The sequence below is a fragment of the Pinus tabuliformis genome, chromosome J (genome assembly GCF_031772625.1).
Source record: "Pinus tabuliformis cultivar Carrire ecotype Pingquan chromosome J, CPIR1, whole genome shotgun sequence".
In the NCBI taxonomy this organism is placed as follows: Eukaryota; Viridiplantae; Streptophyta; class Pinopsida; order Pinales; family Pinaceae; genus Pinus; species Pinus tabuliformis.
In genome coordinates, this window is record NC_142295.1 from 1,222,907,456 (window position 1) to 1,222,918,413 (window position 10,958).

Consider the following 10,958-nt stretch of genomic DNA (forward strand, 5'->3'; position numbering starts at 1 on the left):
ACTCTGCAAGCATATTGTTGAATGTTCCAATTACTTTTGCTGCCACTTTCAATTCTTGCAGTCGATTTCAGCCACTCAACCGAGCATGTTCATGCATTCATGTTCCAAGCACATAATTTCCATTAGATTCAAAATAAATTGAAATAACTTCAAATCATACCTCACTGGTAGCTCGTCAATAAGGTACACCGACAATCCTATTTACTTCCTATCACAAAAAGTCAAACTATCATCTTTGACCAAAACATCATGTATAAACATATCACATATGGTTATCTCAAAACACATCCATCATAGATCAACATCATAAATCACATGTAACCATCATAAACCATAATCATAGATCACATATAATCATCATATAACATAGTCATAAATCACATGCATAATAAAACTGAAATAAAATGTTGATACTTATCCTTTCATCAATCCTTAGCTTCTACCTTTGTCTTTATTCAGTATGCACTTTGGATCGATTTCCACACCAAACAAACACCCTATGCCTTCTCCTCAACCATGTGCACATACACATAGTATGCATCACACACATACAGCTACACATGTCATACAACACCATGCAATACATGCATCTACACCAATACTATATGTACCATATGCACACAATACCACCTATACACTACAACCACCTGCACAAAATGTGCACAGCATCACATGTGCACGACACCACCTACACAACGTGTACACAACGCCACATGTACACTCTGTACACAATACCAAATGTACACAGCATCACACACACGGCATGTGCACGACACCACATGTACATAGCATCACATGCACGACATGTACATAGCACCACATGCACACAGCACCACATGTACAACATGTACATGACACCACATTCTCACTTCACCACTTGTACATCATGAACACAACACCATATGTACATAGCACTGCATATCCAACATGTACATAGCATCATATGTACACAACATTGCATATGCAACATGTGCACAGCACCATATGCACACTATGCATTGTCGCATCACCCAACTGTTAGTTATATAAACACATCAACTATTACCTTGTCACGCTAATACCAAGCTTGTTTCATGCAACTTCTCACACATGTCAACCACATGTTCCACATATCAAGACAATCATATATATCAATTCAAAATCAACCTTTACCGGGACTAACAATCATGTCATAATCCATAGTCAACTCATAGTCATCAATCATAATACATAATGCTACAACTATCACCTATCATACTCAAGTACATGTCAGCTATCTCAACTCATATGCATTAGCACAATCATCTTAAAACGAGATCATTTGAACACATACTCATATTATGCAATTCATCAAACATTCAACCAACTTGCAACATACCCTGTTAAATAAATCAACTAGACGACATAATCAAACAGTCAAGCACCAAATATACAGCATAAGCAAACCTTACTGTGTCTTAGGGGAGGCTATCGTGTTTGCACAATCAATCTAGTTAGCACTATATAACTTCACAACATATCAACTCAAACACAAATAAGATCATGATATCCCGAATAGTCACTAGCTAACATGTTTACATCGTAACACATACACAATTATCATTCACATATATGCAAAGTCAATATAGATTAGTACAACACCATATCACAAATATGTCGGCTCATACCTGAATATGATAACCATAACCATCTGCATAGGCCAATCCAACTTAGCATGATACATATAACATCAATGTATAAATGTTATAACCCTAATCATCAAGCTAACTATCATTCTCATCAACAACATATAACCTAATCGTCAAGCTAACTGTCATATAACAACAACAAGTTAACCTATAACGTACTCATCAACAACATATAGCATAAACATCAGGTTATCTAATATGAAAAAAATAGCAATGCATATAACAACAAGTTACTATCATTCCTGACTATCTGACACATGTGCATATAACTACACTAATCAACTAACGTCTATCATGAATGTAACCATAACATCAAAAGACGTACATAACCCTAATGTATATAAACCTAATGCATATAAAAATCATCAACTGACATACCTGCATGCCAAACATAAAATAAATGTATGATGGTCTGCTCTTACCCCAAAGTCCAATGTTGCAACCTCATTATGATGCTCTGCATCTCTTGCTCTATCTCAGCCAACACATTAGCATCATAACATACCAATATCACCCTGATGACCTAAATTGCATACCATGACTTTACAAGGCATGTTTGACCTACTATTCATGCATAACTATAACGAAGACCATACATGCATGGCCACAACCATTACTCCATTGTACACATTGCCTCATGCAATTATCAACCTGCATAAGCAATGCTTAATCAACTACACATACGCATAACCGCATGTAGTTGAGTGTAAGCGATCAATTCTTGTAATCAACCTACAAGACTGATGCATGTAATCAAATAACCAAGAATGTAACCCAACATAAAAGGATGTAATCAAGTTGTATATAATCCTTTAACTAGTCATATACTTCTGACGATACATTCCATAAAATCAATCATCAAGTTCTTCATGACAACCCTACTACAACCATGATCAACATTATGCAATGCAACAATCACATGGAATGTAAGTGTAAGAGACACACATGCAATTGACATGCATGCATGACCAACACATTCACCCAAGGAGAGTGCAACCATGCTCTGTACCAATCTATAACACCCCCTCCCGGGTCTACCCAAAGTAACCATGCCATTTGGGGTAAACATGAGAAGAGAGGCTACTATAATCCAATTTGACCTCCTATGTCACCTTAAGAAAGTGGAATCGACGGAACATCACATATAGTCAACCAACATCATCAACAGACACCTAAGGAGACAAGTCAACCACTCAGGAAGCCTGTCCCTGGGTCCCACTATTATTCTTTAGGTATTAGGCCTCATTGGATCTCATGATATGGGAAAGGTAGTGGCCAGAAACCTAAAGTTTCTCTCACAAGATTGCCTACCAGCGACTGTGGTCCATAATTTCCAGTTATGTGCCAGTCACCCCGGGATTTGAGCCACTTTTCTAGCCCAAAATCCTCGCCTCTGCCCAGAACTTGTTGTAACTTCCAAAATTCATTAAAAACATAATAACAATGTTTATCAATCAAAAATCTCCCTCAGGACTAAGCTTGAGCATCCCAAATCGGGACTGACATTCTGTCAAACACTTGGCATCAATGCAACCTACAGGTCTAGGATACAAGATAGAGTATAAATGACTGAAACAACTTATGGAACATAACCAAAAATATCACATTCTTCTCCATTGAGCTATTACATCATCAATTAGGTCTTGCATCTATCCATTTAACAGTTACAAGTAAATACACGAAATAACCATGACATAAACCAATCATCTAACCGTGCTTATAACCAGCATTAAACCATGTAAATATCAGAGATATGACATCCATTAAATCTACTTATAAATTAGTGCAAAAGTAAGAGAACTTAGCTTTTATTAATTATAGGAAAATCCGACCAGGTTCAGGACTTCCACATACCACCCAACCATAGACATGGCTGATCCAAATCTCTCTTTCAGCCAGTCACCCCTGTGCCATATTCCAAGCATGAATGTGGGATCTCATATAACAACCAAGGGAATCCAGAGGTTAAACCACCTCCACCCTCATCAAACCGTGATTGCACCAAAACCGGTGCTCTGATCACAACCGAATATAACTTGGAATGTCATCCGAAATCCATCACTATCCTTGAGGAATTTTCTGACTCCTTGTCTCTCAGCCTTTACCGCAATCCAAACCTGGATTAATAGGCTGTAAACCGATACTAGCGTCTCAGACTTTACCGCAATCCAAATCCAAATCACTAGGCCTTAAACCAAGACTTCTCCCTCAGGCTTTATCGTGTATCCTGCCAAAATTGGTCAAGCGATTCCTAGGCCTTTAGGAATGGAACTTGAGACCACCTCCTGTTGGGTTGTGTTATATTCTTTCCACGACTAGCCCACGTAGTTAACCGGGGGTTAGAGGGGGGGCGGAGCCCCCCCTTCATTGCGTCGATTGCACAATGGGGGGGTCACAGGGGGGCAGCAACCCCCCTTGTCCAGGGGGTTTGAAGGGGGTGGGTAGCCCCCCTCTACAGGGTCCGGGGCAGCGCCCCGGGAAAAAAAAAATTAACTCTATATTAGGTTGGGCGGACCTACCTATGGTTTTGGGCACGATGGTTTTCGGTCCATGGTATTGGATGCTTCGGCATGTATAAATATGTATTGTAACATTGAAAGGAACATAATGAAAAATCAAGCTGGTAGTCCCAGTTTTGGGATCCAGGGAAAATATCTGCGTATATGGGTTTTATGTGTTATGCTCTCGCATTGTTTATTTTTTGTGTTTTAGAATTCGTACGCATGTAATTTCTGTACGGGGTTAAAACCTACACCTCCACCCTAGATTTCAAAATCCATCCAGCAAACCAAAGTTCAAAAACTAAAATAAACATCCCAACACCATGGCATATAAAAAAAGGCTAGGCTAGGCTGAAATCCATTGTCATAACCCGACAATACCATGCCATCGACAGCAAGAGAACCATACACCAACATAGAAAGCCATGCATGTCCAAACCAATTAGGAAATCACACATGCAAAAGGTTACCTGCAAGTATTCCTGCTGAAGTTGCTTGAGTCGTGCTTTCCTTTCCTTGTTCGTCGCTTTCCTTCCTTTCCCTTTGCTTACTTTTCCTTCCTTGATCCAAGGGTAGAGTGCTCCAAGAAAACTCCAAGTGACCAATAGAGTGAGAGAGAGCTCCAAAATTGAACTGGTAAAAGCTTAAGTTGTCTGAAACTAACGCTAAGCAACCTACCAAGTGATCCTCATAAGCCTTTTTATCAATGAGGCCTCTAATTTCTTCATTTTCGATTATTTTCCTTCATTTCCTCCTCACATGAAAATTGTGACCTTTTACCTTCATTTTCTCCTAGTTTTCTTTATCTTCATAAATAAATGTTCCAAAAATGCCTTTTTTTCCTTTTAATGCCTTTACCTTAGTCTTTTCCAATTTCCTTACCCAAAACACACATCCAGTGATGCCCACTAGGATATCTTTGCCCAACATTCAACTTTGAATGTGTCCCTTACACGTGGTCTTATTTTGCCTTTATTTACTTTATTACATCATTTTTTCGCTAGGGTTGTTACACTTAAGATGTCCTAGGCACTAGTTTACAATCAATCCAGAGGTTGCCTCTAGGAGGTTTCTATATTTCCTGAAGCACTTGTGCACAGGTGATAGAAAAAGCTACAACATATTTTTGGTGCTATTTCCGGGGAACGTAGTAGAGATTTTTTCCCCTAGTTACAAAAAATCTTTACATTCCCTCTGTTAGGTGAGCAAGGGAATTATGTGTTGAATATCTCTCACCTTGGTGACTCCACTGTTTCAATCTTATTTTAAACACCCTCACGACTCCATTGTCCATATTTTTATCTGATCATTCTAGCTTATAATAGGCACCATACCCACTTAGATACCTCTCAGCAAAGAACACCACATGTATCTGACCCAAAAAGAATCACATTCATAATGACTTGGAAGGAAAAAACCCTAAATACTGGTGTTATCGTCTCGTCATTTCCTAAAACATCCTCATCCAGCTCACAGAATGTCATAATTCATTGCTCTTATTTTCCTCCTAGAGTTCTAGTATATCCTTCAGAAAGTGGTTAGCTACTCAATACTGCCTCCCTAGAGTTCAAAGAAGAAGAAGTATCAGTCGACACCCCTTCTCTCTCATTTTCTCTCCTCCCGGAAGTTGAGGAGGTAAAAGATATACTCCATACCAGCCCTACCCATAGTGTGAACAATTTCTCATTCCATGGTCTGTCAGTTGTCTCACAATTGGTCATACCTCATAGACCCCCAATAAATCAAGCACCACCCCCTCTGATCCAAATGGTTGTCCCAAGTTCCTTGTTGAACAAATATACTCCATTAGACCTACCTCAACCTTTAAATTCTATGCCACATGACTATCTCAAGCTCCTACCCAAGTTTAATGAAGAAGTTGACATTTCGGCGTAGAGACACATAAGGATTTTATGTTCCTTTGCTGGAAATTTGAATTTTGAGGACCAAGATGCAGTGCTAAGGATTTTCATCCAATATTTGGATGGGGAAGTCAGGAAATGTTTCAAATCCTTGTCGAATGATTCTATTATCACTTGGGAAGAAATGGAAGCTTCCTTTTTGCAGAAATGGGGAGAGAAGAGAGACCATGGATACATTCTTACTGAGTTCAATGCTATGAAGAAGAATTCTAATGAGGATATCTCGGATTTTATAAAAAGGTTTAATAAATTGTACAATAATCTACCTATTGAGATTAAACCTCCATAGGCCACTGCCTGAGTAGTTTTTGTTGGGGCCTTTGAATCAAAGTTTGGCTTCACACTCAGAGAGAGGAAGTCTTGTTCCTTAGACCAGATTCAAATTGATGCTCTCGAGTTAGAAGCATATTTTACCTCAACCGGGAAGTCAAGAGGTAGATATGACCCCAGAGAGAAGAAAAAGGGAAAAGAGGAGGCAGCTTCCTCAAGTCAAGGAAGAGAATCCCAAGAACAGAGGATAGAGGAGATGGATAAGTTGATAAATAACTTATCAATATATATATATATATATATATATATAATAAATATAATAATAATAATAAATAAATAAATAAAAGAAAAGAAAAAATAAAATAAATAAATAATAAAAATTAATTAATTAATTAAAATTAAAAAATAATAATAATAATAAATAAATGGAGCTGGAAAATAAAAGTCTTCAATGACAGAACTTCCTGGCTGCCAATCAGGATTTCAATCCCCAATACAGAAGACCTCTCCTATAGGTACTGCAAAGGGATAGGAAAGAGAAACAATATCACATTCATCCTTCACTATATATAGCAGATGATCCAGAGGAATAGACACCAGATGGAAATGAAGTTTAGGGGAACCTGTATTCCTTTCTCCAAGGAAGAACAAGAACTCTGAAAATATGAAGAGGAGGAGGAGCTTAAGGCAACATTGAATGATGATGAGATCAATGACTATTGCAAGCAATTCACTGATTTCATGCAGTCTCAGTTGCACAAGAAATACGATATGCGGTCATCTAGAAAGAGATCGAAAGGGCAAGACCAAAATGAAGGTACTTCTTCCCCGGATCCTCCTAAGCAAACTGACAAGGGGAAGGGGCTTTTAGAGTCGATTATTCAAAAGAAGAATGGGTCCTCAAACCCAAACTGCCATAAGCCTAAAGCCATCCAAGAAGAGAAATCACCTCCCCTTCCAGATCCATCTATGAAATATAAAAGGAGCTGGTAGAAGTTAGCACAGCAGAAAAGGGCCTTGCCATCTTCAATCTTCAAAAATAGCTTGAGAAGGTCAAGATCCTTGTCTCGTTATCTGAACTCCTAAAACAAGCCACCTATAAGGCCAAATTTTCTCAGTTCATGTTTCCGTCTACTTCAGTCCAACCATCTGATAGTTTAAACCTCCAAGAAGAAAGGTCAATGGTCGTCTTTGGACCCCATATCTAAGAACAAGATCTCACCACACAACCTTTCTATGTTACTCTAGTGGTACATGACCTCCTGCTCCATAATTGTATGTTGGACTGAAGTGCTTCTCATAATTTGATGCCACTATCAGTAATGGAACAACTAGGTCTAGAGATAACCAAACCATATAAATATATCTACTCTTTTGACTCCAAGAGTGTAAGGTGCTTGGGTATAATAAAGGACTAGGTGGTGAATTTGGCTGAGATCCCAGTGAAAGGTGTAGTGATGGACATTGTAGTAGTTGATATCCCTGCAAGGTTCAGTATGCTTTTTCCCAGATCTTGGGGATCAAATATTGGAGGTTCCATCAAATTGGATCTTACTTATGCTACCATACCTCTCTTTGGTGGAGAAGAAAGGAGACTATACAGGGAATCAAGATTGGTTAAAACAATCACGAGAGTTGATTTCTCAAACAATGCTCCAATGTATGGGAATGAGATGGATCTCTCTTTCTTATTGCTAGAAGAAGATGGTTTCATGTTAGAATAAACATAGGTACAACCTACAGCCAAACTACATCAGTAGCTCAGATATTGTCGAAAAGTCTGGAAGTTGTATTTCAGTGGTGCAAATTATAAAGAGGAAAATGGAGCAGGAGTATTGTTGATATCTCCATAGGGTAGCATGATTCCCCTCTCATTCAAATTTGAATTTAATGTAACAAATAATATGGCAGAGTATGAGGCATTGCTACTACACCTGCAAGTAGCAAAGAATTTGAACATTGAATGTCTGATTGTGTTTGGAGGCTCAGAATTGGTGGTGAAGCAGATCAAAGACCAATGTCAAACTAAGCATCCCGGGCTTAGGACTTATAGAAATGAGCTTTGGGATTTAATCGATAACTTCTTCCTAGCATTTAATGTCCAATTATTACACAGGGAAGGAAATCAAATGGTTGTTTCCTTGGCTATAGCTGCCATTAATTTCAAGCCACCGCAAAATCCACTCCTCACATATGAAATTAAAGTCAGGTACAGACCCTTAGTGCCTAATAATGTGAAACACTGGAAGGTGTTCGAATATGATGAAAAGATCAAGTGTTTCATGGAAGTCATTGGGGAATTCTTGAATTCGATGATTGACCAAGAAGAAGAAGAAGTAACAGAGGAACTACCGGTAGCTTGGGAGGAAACTATCGTAGGGCACAGAGGTTTGTAGCTAAAGTGAAATGTCATTCCCCATGGTTTAGTTCCTTTGGAGATGATATTCAAATCCAATGATGTGGCTTCACAACCTGCTGAATAGGGAGTTGATAAGCAACTAAAGGATTGCAACATCGGATCAGAGAACAAAACCCGGATGATCAAGTTGTCAAAAGGGATCCCCAACAATATAAACAAAGGTACTTAAATCTCTTTAAAACTTATAAACATGTATTTGCTTGGTCATATGAAGATTTAAATAATTTTCATACCAATGTTATTCAACATAATATTCCCTTAAAGAATGTTATGAAGCCTTGTAAGAAGTATCTCAGACAGATCAATCCCCTTTTACTCCCATCCATCAGAAAGGAAGTGAGGATTTTGCTTCAGGCCAAGATCATTGTACCATTGAGGTACTTAGAGTGGGTGGTGTCGTGGCGGAAAAAGTCGTTTGTGCGGACACAACTGACCTCCCTAGGAGTCTAAACTCTCTAGCGACAAACAAGACAAAATGGAGTGATCTTTCTCTAAATATACCTTTTAAAACATGAAAACTACAAGTGTTTAGGCTTACCTTATTCCAAAACGTTGTTGTTGTAGTCCGTCCTTGCCGATCCAGATGAGCTCCTCCTTCATGTCAATTCCTGCAACCACAAACAATCAAACAATTACCAAGCACTTGCATTTCATATAATAAAACACATATTCAACATGCAGACCAAGGAACACATGAAATAACTCATTAACACAAGCTATTGAGAAAAATAAACCAGTTTGTATTAATAACGAAACAAAGAAACTCTTACAACCTGGCCTTGGTGTTGTGCAAGTTCCTCCCAGGGTCCATCAAGGGTTTTCCTCTACTTTGACAAAGCTCACCCACTTCCAAGTAGAATCAAGCAAAGACAATCTCTCCTCACAAGGTTCTAAATGGGAGTCCTAATTCCTGCAGCGTTTACCCAAAGAAAATGTATAGCTCCAACCTCCCCTCCCTCTGGCTCAATGTCTTTATTTATAGTGCTGTAAAGAGGTTATTCAGGTCCACCATCAATGGGATAATCCCCCTCTTTGGGTGGGATAGCTCCCTTATTGATGGGATAAGTTCCTCCTTAATAGGGATACATGAACCAACTGGAGGCGCATCCATTTCATCAAACCGACCTCTAGAAAGTTCTAGAAGTAACCACAAGTAACTTTTTTAAGATGAAACTCGCGCATTTTGCCTTTTACAGAAGGACGCACCTATCCCTTAACATACAGAGCGTCCATGGACGCAACTTTTGTGAACATTGTGAGCGTCCCCGCAGGTAAGGCTAGAGAGAACCTGCGACCCCAGAGATAAACACATTTTTTACAAGACTTTCTCTCTTCTTTGTGTTTGAGATGGATAGCAGAGGCATAAGACTTGCCTAAGAGGGTAGCATGACTGTTGATTTGAGCCATACTAACTGTAAGTAGTCATGGTGACATTTTTTAGTGTAACAGATTGCCCCCTAAAGTGCGAAGCCTGGAATAGATTAGGGTTTTGTAATTCTAGGAAGGGTGAAGCGCTTTATCATTTCAAGGATTGTCTTGTGGATGACCTGGTTGGAACCTGCAATTTTCAACACAAAATACATGTATAAGATTATATCATCACTGAGGTAGGCATTCCCATACTCAGATTCAAAACTTTAACTAATGGACTAACTATTCTGATACAGGAATGATCTTGCAGTACATCATTTTTTATAGACTTTTATAGACACAGTATGGACGCAGCCATCTGTTTATGATTAGTCTACATAGATAATGAATACAAAACTCCTCGCAGCCTGGATGGTAGAAACTAGATCCAGGGTCTTCACTTCTACTTCCCGAATTGGTACGATTCTAGCCATGTGATTAAATGATTTGATGTTGAACATGTTAGAAACCACTTGATTACCAGTCGATGATGTAAACTGTTAACAAGCGTGAGAGAGACCACCAGTAATGTCAATGGTTCTCAAAGTACCAAGCACAATCCGTGAAATGTGAATAGATGTTTTGATGTCGAACACTTCACGGAATCCTTTGATCGAAAGTCAATGATGTAAACTGACGTCAAAGGCGAGAAACCTGCCATTGATGCATGCAGACTTCAAGGTACTGTCGATTCCTAAGTCATCTTTCTAGATAATGTGTCGATGTCGATAGAAAGCGACCCGTTGCAGGCAAGCCTGCAACACGAAAT